The following is a 17,269-nucleotide window of genomic DNA, read 5'->3' on the forward strand; positions in this document are numbered from 1 at the left end:
TGAAATGATTGTTTTTTAGTCACCTAAACTTTTGATTGGTTGAAGTAAAACATTGGAGCATTAACCACTTCCCGACCGCCCACTACACAGGGGCGGCGGGGAAGTGGAGCCCTGCAGGACGGCCTCACCCACAGAGGCGGCAGTCCATTTAAGGGCATGGGCGGAGCGATCGCGTCATCCGTGACGCGATCCTCCGCCCGGGATCGAAGCACGGGCATTTTGTCTCCGCTCGCCGGCCACTTAGCAGAGCCGGCGAGCGGAGGAATCCGCAGGATCAGCCAATCCCTGAGTATAAGGCACTTTGTTAGGTAAACAAAGTGCCTTATACGTGCTTCCTCCTCGCCTCGTTGTCTCATTGTTCCAGAGACCACCAGCGAGGAGGAAGCACTTGTAAGTTTCACTGCACGCAGCTTGATTTTGCCCACAGCCTCCCTGATCACCCACCCCAGGCCTCATACCCCCCCTGATCACCCCAGCAGACCCCTGCCCAGCACCCTTGCACCCCTGCAAAACCCCCACCCCCCCCACCTGCCACTAACTAGCGACGCTGCCCCTTAGTTTAGGTCCCTAACTGCCTCCTAGTCACCCCTGATCCCCCCTCCCTACCTTTAGATCACCCCCACACCCCATCCCAGACTACCCCCCTGTATACTGTATACATTTGTATACAGCTACATTACCCTCTGATCCCCCTCTGATCCCCCTCTGATCACCTGTCTATCACCTGTCCATCAGCCCTCAGCACCCCCACCCATCAGAGCAGACCCTAACTGCCCCGCGGGGGTAACCGATCACCTGCCCAGGCCCTCGATTGCCCTCGTACCCCCCTTCTGATTACATCCCCTGCTGTTTGTTTACATCTGTCCTCCCCAGCAATCACTAACTGATCTTTGATCAGTAACCCCCTGTGTCTGCCTCTCATCAGATCAGGACTCAGTCTGCCCCGTGCAGGCTCCTGATCAACCCCCCATCCCCTCAAATCGCCCTCAGACCCCCCCCCCCTAATCACCGTCCAAGTGCATTGTATTTGACTGTGCTGCGCTTGTATTCGATTGTGCTGCGCTTGTATTCAATTGTGGTGTAATTGTATTTGATTGTCCCGTGATCGGCTTCGATTGCCCCGTGATTGTTTGATTGCCTGAGACCCCACTTCCCGCCACACCCAACCCCACCCTCCCCCCCACCACACCCAACCCCACCCCCCCCCCCCACCACCACCTCCAACCACCACCTTCCGAGTGCATCAGATTTGCTTGTGCTGTGATTGGAGTCGATTGTGCTGTAATTGTATTTGATTGTCCCGTGATCGACTTCGATTGCCCCGTGATTGTTTGATTGCCTGAGACCCCACTTCCCGCCACACCCAATCCCACCCTCCCCCATCACCTTCCGAGTGCATCAGATTTGATTGGGCTGTGATTGGAGTCGATTGTGCTGTAATTGTATTTGATTGTCCCGTGATCGGCTTCGATTGCCCCGTGATTGTTTGATTGCCTGAGACCCCACTTCCCGCCACACCCAACCCCACCCTCCCCCCCACCACACCCAACCCCACCCCCCCACCCCCCACCACCTCCAACCACCACCTTCCGAGTGCATCAGATTTGCTTGTGCTGTGATTGGAGTCGATTGTGCTGTAATTGTATTTGATTGTCCCGTGATCGGCTTCGATTGCCCCGTGATTGTTTGATTGCCTGAGACCCCACTTCCCGCCACACCCAATCCCACCCTCCCCCCATCACCTTCCGAGTGCATCAGATCTGCTTGTGCTGTGATTGGAGTCGATTGTGCTGTAATTGGATTTGATTGTCCCGTGATTGTTTGATTGCCTCTGAGACCCCACTTCCCACCAACCCCAATACCTCTCAAATACTCCCTTTTTGCTAGGTAGGTGCTCTTTTTTTCTGGGTAGTCTCGGAGGAAAACCCCATAAATTTAGCAATCCAAAATGGCAAGAAGGGGGCTTTCCGATGACGAGGTATACAGGTACATGGACCAGTCGGATGAGTTCTTTTGGGAAGAATCATCCGTCGAATCTTCCGGGTCCGATTTTGAACCTGTAGAAAGCAGTGGTTCCCTGACCGATACTGATGACGAGGCTATGGTCCCGGCTAGAGCCAGGCGTACCAGACCCCAAGTCGTTAGACCGCAGGTGGCGCAGGATCCGCCTCAAGGGCAGCAGGGTGGTGCTAGCGCTGTTTATAGTTTTCTTGGTGAGGCAGGCACCAGCAGCGCAGCATCTCCTGGACTTAGTGCCAGTGCTTCCGTAGACCCTGACGAAGTGGTGAGCGTCAGCATGGAAGTTGAAACTGGTACGGTGGCAAGTGCAGTAGTACCCCCGTCGCAGCCACCAACAAGAAGACGGGCCCGTAGTACCCATAGACTCCCAGAGGTGCTGGCACAACCAGATTGGCAATCCCCTGATTCCGCCGCACCCGTAGTGCCCCCTTTCACCGCCCAGTCTGGAGTCCAGGTGGCGACAGCTCATCTAGGAACGGCCCTAGACTTTTTGCAGCTGTTCATCACCCAGGTTCTCTTGGACTTAATTGTGGTTGAGACCAACCGTAAAGCCACACAATTCATCACCGAGCACCCGGAGAGCATGTATGCCCAGCCTTTCGGGTGGAAACCAGTCCAAGTTTCCGACATTAAAATCTTTTTGGCCCTTATCCTTCACTTGGGACTAATGAAACAGAATGTACTGCGGTCGTATTGGTCTACGAACCCAGTAAATCATGTTCCCTTGTACCCTGCTGCCATGTCCAGGACACGATTTGAGTCCATCCTGCGCTTCCTGCACTTCAACGACGACAAAACCTGTCATGAAAAGGGCCACCCTGCTTATGACCGGCTCCACAAAATTCGGCCCCTCATAGACCACCTGTCATCAACATTTGCAGATGCTTATATCCCTGAACAGAACATCTGCGTAGACGAGTCCCTCTTACGCTTTACCGGGCGCCTTGGCATCAAACAGTACATCCCAAGCAAGCGCGCCCGGTATGGGGTGAAACTGTATAAGCTCTGTGAAAGGGCCACAGGCTATACATGTCGTTTTAGGGTCTATGAGGGAAAAGACTCAAAATTGGAGCCGGTCGGATGCCCTGACTACCTGGGGAGCAGTGGAAAGGTTGTGTGGGACTTGGTGTCACCCTTGTTCCAGAAGGGGTACCATCTTTTTGTGGACAATTATTACACAAGTGTGGCCCTCTTTCAGCACTTAAAGTTAGAAGGAATCCGATGCTGTGGCACTGCGCGGCCTAGTCGCCAGGGCTTCCCCCAACGGCTCGTTACCACCAGACTTTTACGGGGGCAGAGGGTCGCCTTGCGTACTGAAGACCTGCTCGCGGTGAAATGGAGGGACAAGAGGGACGTTTACTTTCTGTCCACCATTCACACAGACACGACAGTCCAAATTCAACGGGCAACTGCGGTCATTGAAAAGCCCCTTGTCGTCCACGAATATAATGTCAACATGGGAGGGGTGGACTTCAATGACCAGAGGTTAGCGCCCTATTTAGTTACCCGGAAAACAAGACGCTGGTATAAGAAAGTGTCTTTTTATCTGATTCAATTGGCAGTTTACAACAGCTTTGTTCTCTACAGTAAGGCTGGGAGAACTGAAACTTTCCTCCAATTTCAGGAAGAGATCATTATGGACATCCTGTATCCAGGAGGTGCCAGGCCCCCCCCCCCAGATGCAACTAGCCGACTGCATGGAAGGCATTACGCCTATCAGCTTCCGTGTGCCCCAGGTCAACGCATCCGAAGAAAACGTTGCCGTGTCTGCAGCAGGGCTGGAACAAGGAGTGACACCGTTTATTATTGTCCCCGCTGTCCTGACCAGCCTGGTCTATGCGTAGGGCCGTGTTTTGAGAGGTACCACGAGCAGGTACACTATTAGAACCTAGGGAACTCCAGACACAGGAGTAGGCACACACTCAGTGGTCTTTCGCACATTGTCGCAGGGAGAGGAGAGGTAAGCTTGAAGACCAAACGGGTAAGCATAAAAATGGGAAGAAGGATCGGTTTCCATGCTTGATATTGCTGATCTGTCCTGGGTTGGCGATATAAGACGGCATGTTTGAATTTCCCTTGAGTGTGGACACCCCCGGTTTATATGTGATTTGGGCCTATGATGATGCTTTAATGCCACACAGAGTCATCTCTATTGGCAGGCATATTGCTGTATCCTACAGGCATAATGCTGTATACTAAAGTTCTGAGGCCCAGTCACATAAGTTGGTGGCTCACCCTGAGTGCAGGGTGGCACGGGGTGTCTCTCTCCTGAGGTTATCACTGCCATTGATGTGGAGGAAGATCTGCCATTGATGTGGAGCAAGGTATGTTTGCCGTTCATTTTTCCTTTCAGCCCAGAGTGCATTACTTGTATACCCAATATAAGGAGTATAGCAGAAACTCCTAATACTGGCCATACATGTAATGATTGCAGAGACCCTAAAATGCCAGGACAGACTCCACAAATGACCCCATTTTGGAAAGAGGACACCCTAAAGTATTATGTGAGGTGCACGGTGAGTTCATAAAAGATTTTAGTTTTTGTCACAAGTTAGCAGAATTTTTTTTTTTATTTTTTTTTAACAAAGTGTCATTTTCCGTTAACTTGTGACAAAAAATAAAATTTTCAATGACCTCACCATTCCCCTCATGGAATACCTTGTTGTGTATTCTTTCCAAAATGGAGTCATTTGTGGGGTTTGTTAACTGTCCTGGCAAGTGGGCGGGGTGCTAAATTTTGAGCACCCCTGTAAAGCCTAAAGGTACTCATTGGACTCTGGACCCCTTAGCGCAGTTAGGGTGCAAAAAGGTGCCACACATGTGGTATCGCCGTACTCGGGAGAAGTAGTACAATGTGTTTTGGGGTGTATTTTTACACATACCCATGCTGGGTGGGAGAAATACCTCTGTAAATGACAATCTTTTGATTTTTTTACACACAATTGTCCATTTACAGAGTTATTTCTCCCACCCAGCATGGGTATGTGTAAAAATACACCCCAAAACACATTGTACTACTTCTCCCGAGTACGGCGATACCACATGTGTGGCACTTTTTTGCACCCTAACTGCGCTAAAGGGCCCAAAGTCCAATGAGTACCTTTAGGATTTCACAGGTCATTTTGCGGAATTTGATTTCCAGACTCCTCCTCACGGTTTAGGGCCCCTAAAATGCCAGGGCAGTATAGGAACCCCACAAATGACCCCATTTTAGAAAGAAGACACCCCAAGGTATTCCGTTAGGAGTATGGTGAGTTCATAGAAGATTTTATTTTTTGTCAAAAGTTAGCGGAAAATTGATTTGTATTGTTTTTTTCACAAAGTGTCATTTTCCGCTAACTTTTGACAAAAAATAAAATCTTCTATGAACTCACCATACTCCTAACGGAATACCTTGGGGTGTCTTCTTTCTAAAATGGGGTCATTTGTGGGGTTCCTATACTGCCCTGGCATTTTAGGGGCCCTAAACCGTGAGGAGTAGTCTGGAAATCAAATTCCGCAAAATGACCTGTGAAAGCCTAAAGGTGCTCATTGGACTTTGGGCCCTTTAGCGCAGTTAGGGTGCAAAAAAGTGCCACACATGTGGTATTGCCGTACTCGGGAGAAGTAGTACAATGTGTTTTGGGGTGTATTTTTACACATACCCATGCTGGGTGGGAGAAATACCTCTGCAAATGACAATCTTTTGATTTTTTTACACACAATTGTCCATTTACAGAGATATTTCTCCCACCCAGCATGGGTATGTGTAAAAATACACCCCAAAACACATTGTACTACTTCTCCCGAGTACGGCGATACCACATGTGTGGCACTTTTTTGCACCCTAACTGCGCTAAAGGGCCCAAAGTCCAATGAGTACCTTTAGGATTTCACAGGTCATTTTGCGGAATTTGATTTCCAGACTCCTCCTCACGGTTTAGGGCCCCTAAAATGCCAGGGCAGTATAGGAACCCCACAAATGACCCCATTTTAGAAAGAAGACACCCCAAGGTATTCCGTTAGGAGTATGGTGAGTTCATAGAAGATTTTATTTTTTGTCAAAAGTTAGCGGAAAATTGATTTGTATTGTTTTTTTCACAAAGTGTCATTTTCCGCTAACTTGTGACAAAAAATAAAATCTTCTATGAACTCACCATACTCCTAACGGAATACCTTGGGGTGTCTTCTTTCTAAAATGGGGTCATTTGTGGGGTTCCTATACTGCCCTGGCATTTTAGGGGCCCTAAACCGTGAGGAGTAGTCTGGAAATCAAATTCCGCAAAATGACCTGTGAAAGCCTAAAGGTGCTCATTGGACTTTGGGCCCTTTAGCGCAGTTAGGGTGCAAAAAAGTGCCACACATGTGGTATTGCCGTACTCGGGAGAAGTAGTACAATGTGTTTTGGGGTGTATTTTTACACATACCCATGCTGGGTGGGAGAAATACCTCTGCAAATGACAATCTTTTGATTTTTTTACACACAATTGTCCATTTACAGAGATATTTCTCCCACCCAGCATGGGTATGTGTAAAAATACACCCCAAAACACATTGTACTACTTCTCCCGAGTACGGCGATACCACATGTGTGGCACTTTTTTGCACCCTAACTGCGCTAAAGGGCCCAAAGTCCAATGAGCACCTTTAGGCTTTCACAGGTCATTTTGCGGAATTTGATTTCCAGACTACTCCTCACGGTTTAGGGCCCCTAAAATGCCAGGGCAGTATAGGAACCCCACAAATGACCCCATTTTAGAAAGAAGACACCCCAAGGTATTCCGTTAGGAGTATGGTGAGTTCATAGAAGATTTTATTTTTTGTCACAAGTTAGCGGAAAATGACACTTTGTGAAAAAAACAATACAAATCAATTTTCCGCTAACTTTTGACAAAAAATAAAATCTTCTATGAACTCACCATACTCCTAACGGAATACCTTGGGGTGTCTTCTTTCTAAAATGGGGTCATTTGTGGGGTTCCTATACTGCCCTGGCATTTTAGGGGCCCTAAACCGTGAGGAGTAGTCTGGAAATCAAATTCCGCAAAATGACCTGTGAAATCCTAAAGGTACTCATTGGACTTTGGGCCCTTTAGCGCAGTTAGGGTGCAAAAAAGTGCCACACATGTGGTATCGCCGTACTCAGGAGAAGTAGTACAATGTGTTTTGGGGTGTATTTTTACACATACCCATGCTGGGTGGGAGAAATAACTCTGTAAATGGACAATTGTGTGTAAAAAAAATTAACAAATTGTCATTTACAGAGATATTTCTCCCACCCAGCATGGGTATGTGTAAAAATACACCCCAAAACACATTATACTACTTCTCCTGAGTACGGCAATACCACATATGTGGCACTTTTTTGCAGCCTAACTGCGCTAAGGGGTCCAAAGTCCAATGAGCACCTTTAGGCTTTACAGGGGTGCTTACAATTTAGCACCCCCCAAAATGTCAGGACAGTAAACACACCCCACAAATGACCCCATTTTGGAAAGTAGACCCTTCAAGGTATTCAGAGAGGGGCATGGTGAGTCCGTGGCAGATTTCATTTTTTTTTGGTGCAAGTTAGAAGAAATGGAAACTTTTTTTTTTTTTTTTTTCGTGTCACAAAGTGTCATTTTCCGCTTACTTGTGACAAAAATTAATATCTTCTATGAACTCACTATGCCTCTCAGTGAATACTTTGGGATGTCTTCTTTCCAAAATGGGGTAATTTGGGGGGTATTTATACTATCCTGGAATTCTAGCCCCTCATGAAACATGACAGGGGGTCAGAAAAGTCAGAGATGCTTGAAAATGGGAAAATTCACTTTTTGCACCATAGTTTGTAAACGCTATAACTTTTACCCAAACCAATAAATATACGCTGAATGGGTTTTTTTTTATCAAAAACATGTTTGTCCACATTTTTCGCGCTGCATGTATACAGAAATTTTACTTTATTTGAAAACTGTCAGCACAGAAAGTTAAAAAAATCATTTTTTTGCCAAAATTCATGTCTTTTTTGCTGAATATAATAAAAAGTAAAAATCGCAGGAGCAATCAAATCACACCAAAAGAAAGCTTTATTAGTGACAAGAAAAGGAGCCAAAATTCATTTAGGTGGTAGGTTGTATGAGCGAGCAATAAACCGTGAAAGCTGCAGTGGTCTGAATGGAAAAAAAGTGGCCGGTCCTTAAGGGGTAGAAAGCCCTAGGTCCTCAAGTGGTTAAAGTGTGTGTCAATAATCTGTGTGGGTGTTTGTGAGGAGATTTTGTGGCCGGTTGGAGTATTTGTGGAAAGGTTTTCTTTTGCATGTGTTTGTTAAGAGCTTTGCTCTATTTGGAGAAAGGTTTGTTGTATTTGGAGAGGTTTGCTCTATTTGGAGAGAGGTTTGTTGTATTTGGAGCGAGGTTTGCTGTATTTGGAGCGAGGTTTGCTGTATTTGGAGAGAGGTTTGCTGTATTTGGAGTGAGGTTTGTTGTATTTGGAGAGAGGTTTGCTGTATTTGGAGAGAGGTTTGCTGTATTTGGAGTGAGGTTTGCTGTATTTGGAGAGAGGTTTGCTGTATTTGGAGTGAGGTTTGCTGTATTTGGAGTGAGGTTTGCTGTATTTGGAATGAGGTTTGCTGTATTTGGAGTGAGGTTTGCTGTATTTGGAGAGCGGTTTGCTGTATTTGGAGAGAGGTTTGCTGTATTTGGAGTGAGGTTTGCTGTATTTGGAGAGAGGTTTGCTGTATTTGGAGTGAGGTTTGCTGTATTTGGAGTGAGGTTTGCTGTATTTGGAATGAGGTTTGCTGTATTTGGAGCGAGGTTTGCTGTATTTGGAGAGAGGTTTGTTGTATTTGGAGAGGTTTGCTCTATTTGGAGTGAGGTTTGCTGTATTTGGAGAGAGGTTTGTTGTATTTGGAGAGGTTTGCTCTATTTGGAGTGAGGTTTGCTGTATTTGGAGCGAGGTTTGCTGTATTTGGAGAGAGGTTTGCTGTATTTGGAGAGAGGTTTGCTGTATTTGGAGTGAGGTTTGCTGTATTTGGAGAGAGGTTTGCTGTATTTGGAGTGAGGTTTGCTGTATTTGGAGTGAGGTTTGCTGTATTTGGAGTGAGGTTTGCTGTATTTGGAGTGAGGTTTTGCTGCATTTGGAGTGAGGTTTTGCTGTATTTGGAGAGAGGTTTGCTGTATTTGGAGAGAGGTTTGCTGTATTTGGAGAGAGGTTTGCTGTATTTGGAGAGAGGTTTGCTGTATTTGGAGTGAGGTTTGCTGTATTTGGAGTGAGGTTTGCTGTATTTGGAGTGAGGTTTGCTGTATTTGGAGTGAGGTTTGCTGTATTTGGAGTGAGGTTTGCTGTATTTGGAGTGAGGTTTGCTGTATTTGGAGCGAGGTTTGCTGTATTTGGAGTGAGGTTTGCTGTATTTGGAGAGAAGTTTGCTGTATTTGGAGCGAGGTTTGCTGTATTTGGAGCGAGGTTTGCTGTATTTGGAGCGAGGTTTGCTGTATTTGGAGCGAGGTTTGCTGTATTTGGAGTGAGGTTTGCTGTATTTGGAGTGAGGTTTGCTGTATTTGGAGTGAGGTTTGCTGTATTTGGAGTGAGGTTTGCTGTATTTTGAGTGAGGTTTGCTGTATTTGGAGTGAGGTTTGCTGTATTTTGAGTGAGGTTTGCTGTATTTGGAGAGAGTTGTGCTGCATTTGGATTGAGGTTTGCTGTATTTGGAGAGAGGTTTGCTGCATTTGGAGAGAGGTTTGCTGCATTTGGAGCGAGGTTTGCTGTATTTGGAGTGAGGTTTGCTGTATTTGGAGTGAGGTTTGCTGTATTTGGAGAGAGGTTTGCTGTATTTGGAGAGAGGTTTGCTGTATTTGGAGAGAGGTTTGCTGTATTTGGAGAGAGGTTTGCTGTATTTGGAGAGAGGTTTGCTGTATTTGGAGTGAGGTTTGCTGTATTTGGAGAGAGGTTTGCTGTATTTGGAGAGAGGTTTGCTGTATTTGGAGAGAGGTTTGCTGTATTTGGAGAGAGGTTTGCTGTATTTGGAGAGAGGTTTGCTGTATTTGGAGAGAGGTTTGCTGTATTTGGAGTGAGGTTTGCTGTATTTGGAGAGAGGTTTGCTGTATTTGGAGAGAGTTGTGCTGCATTTGGATTGAGGTTTGCTGTATTTGGAGAGAGGTTTGCTGTATTTGGAGAGAGGTTTGCTGTATTTGGAGAGAGGTTTGCTGTATTTGGAGAGAGGTTTGCTGTATTTGGAGAGAGGTTTGCTGTATTTGGAGTGAGGTTTGCTGTATTTGGAGAGAGGTTTGCTGTATTTGGAGTGAGGTTTTGCTGTATTTGGAGAGATGTTTGCTGTATTTGGAGAGAGTTTTGCTGTATTTGGAGCAAGGTTTGCTGTATTTGGAGAGATGTTTGCTGTATTTGGAGAGAGTTTTGCTGTATTTGGAGTGAGGTTTGCTGTATTTGGAGTGAGGTTTGCTGTATTTGGAGAGCGGTTTGCTGTATTTGGAGAGCGGTTTGCTGTATTTGGAGAGCGGTTTGCTGTATTTGGAGAGCGGTTTGCTGTATTTGGAGAGAGGGTTGCTGTATTTGGAGTGAGGTTTTGCTGTATTTGGAGAGATGTTTGCTGTATTTGGAGAGAGTTTTGCTGTATTTGGTGAGAAGTTTACTGCATTGGGTGAGTTTTGGGGCTGGTTTCTGCCTTTCTGAGTATGTTGGTGACAGTGATTGTACTGATCGGATCGGCGCGTTTTTTAGCAGAGCAAGTGATTCTGGGTAGTTAAATTGCTGCAGAATGGCTTTGTACAACATTTGAAAAGTGATTTTGCAGCATTCCTATACTTTTGTATTGAAGCATAATTGCACCAAAAATGTTGCAGGACCCGTGATTGGGATTTTTGGAAATCACAATTGCATCTGTGGAATCACTCCAATTGTTTTTCATTACCTCAGAGCTTTTACAAGAATTGGCGATTTCAAAACACAGCTAATACAGCTGTAGTGGCCCCAGCCCCAAGCATACACATTGCTGGCCAAATCTTATAATCCTATCTGATGCAGGGCCAGATTTTCCATAAGGCTCTGTAGGCACCTGCCTACAGGCTCCTTATGTAAGAGAGACACCCCCCTCCTCAGATCCCTGACTTCTGGAGCAATCTCAATCTAATCCCTGCCTCATATCACTGACCTCAGGCCCTCACACCCTCATTGTTGTCTAATGTCACAAAGCATGATATGGGACAGTGATTAGAGTGTAAGGTTCTAAGAACAATAAGGCAGGAATTTGAGTTCAGAATATTTTTACTTGGGGGTGTGGCCTGTATTCAGGGGCGGGGTTTAGGGCATCAGAAAACCTGTGTCTACTGACCTCTGAGTTGTAAATCCGGCTCTGGGCTGTTGGATGTGAACATTTATGTGCATTGTGGCACTGGTCTTTACGCATATGTGTGCAGTTTGACACACGCTTGCACATTTGTCAGGGCCAGATTTGTACTCTTTACCGCCCAAGGCCACTGTCAGAAGCCTCTCCGCTACAGTTAGGTAGCCAGATGACGCTTTCATCTCACTCCGATATAGGTAGCCTGTTGACCCTTTCCTCTAGTATAGGCAGCCAGAGGACATTCCCCCCCCACCTCCAGTAAAGGTAGCCAGATAACCATTCCCCTACAGTTTAAATAACCTGATAACCCCCCCTCCCCCTTCCCTACAGTATAGGTAGCCTGATCACCCCTGATCACCTTCCCTCTAGTATAAGAAGCCAAATGACCCTCCTATCCCCTTCTGTAAAGATAGCCCGATGACCCTCCATCCCTCCCTTCAGTATAGGTAGCCCGGTGACCCTTCCTTTCACCCTACCCTTAAGTACAGCCTGCTGCCCACCCACCCTTGATCCTGCGGTGCCCTAGGCTACGGCCTCTCTAGCCTTGGCTTAAATCTGGCCCTGACGTTTGTTGCACACAAAAACATTTTCCCTATATAATCTTGCTGCAGGTAGCACCCAGCACTGATCACACCATCAGCCTCAGTGCTGCATCCAGGGCCGGGCCGAGGCATAGGCTGGAGAGGCTCCAGCCTCAGGGCGCAGGGTAGAAGGGGGCGCAGAATTCATTCAGCTGTCATTCCTAATTGTGTTTGAAGCAGAAAGAAATAAGAAAAGGGGATACATGGCAGTGACTGCAAGCCAGATAACTAGAGAGTAAGGTGTTGGGAAGGTTGTGGGCCCTGTGGCGCCTCTTAGTCTAATAGCAATCAGTGTGTGACGGCTGCGGTGGGAGGGATGGAGGGGCGCACTTTGGTGTCTCAGCCTTGGGTGCTGGAGGACCTTGTCCCGGCTCTGGCTGCATCACAGCATTGCAATCTCTGTTCCTACACCACTGCAGGCCTATAAGTGCTACTAGCACAGACCAGTAACATTACTGACAATACCATAACTGAAATCATAAATGTAATTAAAATATACAGAGAGAATAAACAAAGTCAATCTGGAAGAAAGTGACACATTAGTGAGGTGACAGATATGGGAATATATGAGGGATAAGCTGTACATAACAGTGCATCACACTGAGGAATACTAATGGCTCGATCTGCTTGGGGCATATTACATACAGGGGAAGCAGGAAGAGCTCTCTCTGCTTCTAGAGATCTGTAATCAGTGATATTTCTGCAGCCCGGGGATAAAACACAATGCTATTTACATCAGAACTGCAATATGTATATGTAGAGCTGATCCTGATACAATGCAGCGCTGTCACACCATTTAATGCAGGTGCCAATGTCAGAATAATAACATAATGAGATCAGCTACATAATCGCTCTTTTGTGACATAAATTCTGCCTGAACCGGCTGATAATAACCTTCCACACCGCCCTGTAAATATTTTATATAAATGCAAGCCTAAAAATATACTAAAAGAGAGCGTTCCCATTCGCATACTGTGGCGTCTCCCCCTCCTGTTTTACCGTGAAGCCATTTTACTAAGCTTAACAACGGCAAAGTGTAATGTAAGATTACAGTATTATGTTACCAGCGATAGAATAATGGTATCACGGAATAGGAATAGAAGTAAATGAATTGGAGTTCGGTGTGTGCGGCTATTGGCAGACATCACACCCGGGGATCATCAGGTGCTGGGGATCAGCCCATAGTACTCTGCATGGGCAGCCTCCGTAGAAGCGTGATGCCACACGAAACGGCGTCAGGCGTTAGTGCCCAGCACCCACTGCAACCACCTTCACTTTTGTTTGCCGTTCTGTGTCAGATTTAACATGAATATGCATCTACTACCAGTTATGACTACCTATGTACACCTTATGGAATAAAGCAGGATTCAGCAGTGCTGGCTTTTCCCATCTCTTTCTTATTGCACAGATGTCCCCTTATGCCAATGCACACTGCAGTCATTTAAGAAGGTGAAGTCAACACTTGCTCCCCCTTCTCCTCTCCCATTGTACTGCCAATTGCTGTAGTGCCAACCTTCCTTCCCTTTTTGGCTTTTAAATTTAGGCTGGAGATCTGCTTTAATCACCAATACCTTTTTCAGTACTTATGACATCGTAGTGATATTTACATTGTTTTTTGGGGACAATTTAGACTTTCTTTGGGTGCTTCTCGTTTCCTCAGAAGTTATTTTATTTATTGTGCATTTTACAGGGAAAAAGAAGAAAAAATGAGAAAAACAACTATTTCTCTGTTTTCACCCATAACCGTTTGAAAATAAACAGTGCCAATGATTTACTAAAGCTATGCAGTGGAAGGGTAAACTGAGTGAATGGTCTTTGAATGGATACTTTGGGCCATATCCTGTTAACTTTCCTCATGTGTTTTCTCCAAGGAGAACTAATGAAATAAACAATTGTATCTATCTTTCTTCTCCTAAAAATGACTTTTTAAGATATTCCACACTTTTATTTTATGTTTAAATCTACATTTTAAGTTTTAACTGTTCTATTGTTTTTGCTCGATGACACATTCATTGAAGTATGCCAGAGCTAAAATCTATTAACTATTGAACCTTTTTATCTCTTTCCTGCTCAGAAGCGATTTTCTGCTAGGAAAGTGTTTTAAAGTTGGAATTTCTTATCAGTGAGGGTTACACTGTGGTCACTTCCTGTCTGAGTCAGGACTGAGTCAGCCACTTACATACCTGATATTTAACTCTTTCAGGCAGAGAAAGAAAAAAAAAGGAACACAGCACAGTTATTTGTGTGCTAGGCACTGTACATGCCCATGTCTATCTCATCATGTCACATGTCACCTCAGGTATCCTTTAAACCTCCCAGCCTGTAACCAAAACTGATACTTTCATTTAGGGAGGAGGAATGATACCTCTAGAGATGGATGGTCATATTCAGGCCGGCTTCTTCAGGAGCTGTAAGCTACCATTACTGTTAATAAACTGAACATTTCATTGAACTCTAGGTGATTCTGTAAAATGGCTGCACGCTTTATATTGGAGAACATATCATATTTGGAATAATGAAGGTTCTCTCAGAGCACTTTAATGGCAATCCAGATTCCCTCCAGCTCCCTCCGGCCCTCCAGACCAGCCAATGCTGTGATCAATACCGGCATTAAACGGCATGATCACTAAAGCTTAATATAATGGAGACCGCATAATACTAAATCTATATTTAAAGGAAGTTAAATAAAAGCCGCCACCCTTCAGCTTCAGGAGGATAAAAAGATAAACGCGGTCACACCGAATTAGCTAAACAAGCACAGTTTATTGTAATATATATATATTATAGCTCTATTAACGCGTACATCTATTTGTTTTAAGTCAGAATCAGAGGAAAGTGACGTCGTGTGTTTTGAGGATGAAAACTCAGGAGTGAAAGATTCCCTTTTACAACATGACCTAAATTTATCAAAAGACACATTTATAAATGTTGCCGGCTCTGAGCTGCTTTGTGCACATTTGACCCGTCACTCAGCTTCAAGTGTCTCAGAGATGTGAATAGGCAGATATAAGAGTGTGTAGCCGAGACATGCTGGGACTGACAGTAATGTACGAGGCAAAAACCCACACAAGTCTAAAGTCATTTTGTCTTCTCTTGGTTAAATCCCACTGATGCCAATGTTCCCTGTAAGCCAAGCTGTTCCCACATAAAGCGGAGCCTAAACACCAGATAATCACACTGAATATATTCAGCATCTGGCATCTAAAGATGCAACAGTGGCCAAATCTTCAACATATTTCAGTTTTGTTATCCTAACTCTATGGTGGTGCAAAAACAAACAAACAAAAAAACTGGCACCAAACCAGAAGACTTCTTGGACAATGTCCTTTGGATGGGGTAGAACAAAGTGGTGGTGATGCCTGGTCAGGGCCAGGATAAGGTTGTCTAGCACCAGAGGCAGAGATGCCAAAGTGTGCCCTACCGTAATGTGCCCACCCCAGTACAGGTAGCAGATGTGCATCCAGTATTAAAGTGAACCTTAACTGTATAAAAAAAAAGTTTAATTTTAGCTTCTATCAGCCTCCTACCCGTGCCAGGGCAAACAAATCTTCCGGTCCCCCGCAGCACCCTACTTTTGTTCTGATATTTGGTGCTGGTTCACATGCCTCGTAATTGCTCTCCCGTGGATGGAAGCGCTCTGTGCATACGCAGTACAGAAAACTCTACTGCGCATGCACAGGACGCTCCCATTGATGGATGTGCGCGACCACAGCCAGGCATGGGTAGTGGCCCATTGACTTGCCAGTAGACTGGCCAGTAGAGGGTCACTGTGGAGACTGGAGGGACACTTTGTGAGGGCGCAGGCACAGTGCGGCTGCAGGGGGCTGGTAGAAGCCACAAGAAAGTTAAAGTTTAGGATCCCTTTGAGTAGGTGGTCTGTTCCAGTATAGATAGCTTTATGTCGCCCCAGTATAAGTTCCCAGATGCCCAGCATCACCACCACCAGTATAGGTAGTTGAAAAAAAAAAGAAATTTCTCTGGAATAGCTGTATCAAATATGAAAATTGTGTTTTCACTGGCATAATCTCTCCACTTTACCTTTAGTGATAATAAGAAAATATAAGAGTGGGAACCAGGGCTTTATTTAACTACTTCACCTCTAAGGGTTTTTGTTTAAAAAGCAGAGCAATTTTAGACTGGGTTCAGATTTGACATAGCGTGAAAAAGCAGCGTTTTGGGATGGTGCGTTTGCGATTTTCTATTGCGTCTTTACAGCGTTTTCGGTGCGTTTTGTGTTTGCAGGTTCTTTTACGCAGATGCATTTTTCATGCGTTTTGCATGCATTTTAATGCGTTTGCGGTTCGCTATCATAAAACACACGTGTTTTGCATGCATTTTTTGTTTAAATTTATGCAAATCCCTAGGAAGGCAACAGGAAGCGGAAACACATCAGATATCTTCAATTTTTAATTGAAAAGGCATAAAAAAATGTATGCAAAGCACAATGCATATGCGTTACCATAGACTTTTATTATGTGTTTTTTGGCAGCCATCCTACATAATATGCAACCCAACTATACAATAAAAACGCATTGATACGCAGCTTCTTCTGCATCCCATAAACTAACATTGCTGCATAAAACGCAGCATTTCCCGCTACACTAGCATTTCTGCTATGTGTGCACCCTGCCTGAACCTTTCAGCACTGCTTTCGTTCATTCGGTAATAACTTTATCATTACTTATTACACCTAAATGCTCTATACATTTTTGACACAAATTAGGCTTTCTTTGGTGGTACTTTTTGCTACAAATTGTTTTATTTTATTTGAATTTTAAAGGGAATAAGAAGAAAAAAAAATCAAAAAGATTATTATTCCCAGTTTTCAGCCAATATAGTTTTTGCTCATTTGTTCCGGTTATTAGGTTTAAATGATGTCCCTAGTATAATGTATGGCGACATTATTTTATTTTGAAATTAAAGTTGGATTTTTTCTGTTTTGTATTTTTGGCTTTCTCATTGTATGAATAATTACGAGCTCTTATTTGCAAAAAATAACAGTAATACACCCTCATGGCATACATGTTTAAAAAGTCCCCAATTCCAGCTGCATTTTAGTCAGCAGGGTGTATTTTTTTAAATTTTACAGTGTAATGATCATTGTTGCTCATATATCAGTAATCATTATACATTAGAAACTTAGATTGGCTTTGGCAACGTGTTCCCATTCACCAAACTGTGCACTACCCCCTTGATGCCACACAAGCCGCTCGTACATCGGATGGGGCAAGTATCTACATCCCAGGGAGCTCAAGTGCAGTTTTCAAGGGTGTAGATACTCGTCCCGTTGGAGGGCAAATAAGCGGTTAAAATAATAGCAGCAATTATTTTTATTTATACATTTATAGTAGAC

The 17,269-nt window shown here is 44.8% G+C and overlaps 1 protein-coding gene and 1 long non-coding RNA gene across 5 annotated transcripts in view; one reads left to right on the top strand and one right to left on the bottom strand.

Annotated features, from left to right (window-relative positions):
• LOC137542432 (cadherin-like protein 26) overlaps positions 1-17,269 on the top strand; it is a 604,516-nt gene that overhangs the window by 521,208 nt on the left and 66,039 nt on the right. The gene's annotated exons all lie outside the window — the stretch shown is intronic.
• The window catches only part of LOC137542433 (uncharacterized), a 163,192-nt gene that overhangs the window by 52,080 nt on the left and 93,843 nt on the right, over positions 1-17,269 (bottom strand). The gene's annotated exons all lie outside the window — the stretch shown is intronic.

This window comes from Hyperolius riggenbachi, chromosome 12, assembly GCF_040937935.1.
Source record: "Hyperolius riggenbachi isolate aHypRig1 chromosome 12, aHypRig1.pri, whole genome shotgun sequence".
Taxonomy (NCBI): Eukaryota; Metazoa; Chordata; class Amphibia; order Anura; family Hyperoliidae; genus Hyperolius; species Hyperolius riggenbachi.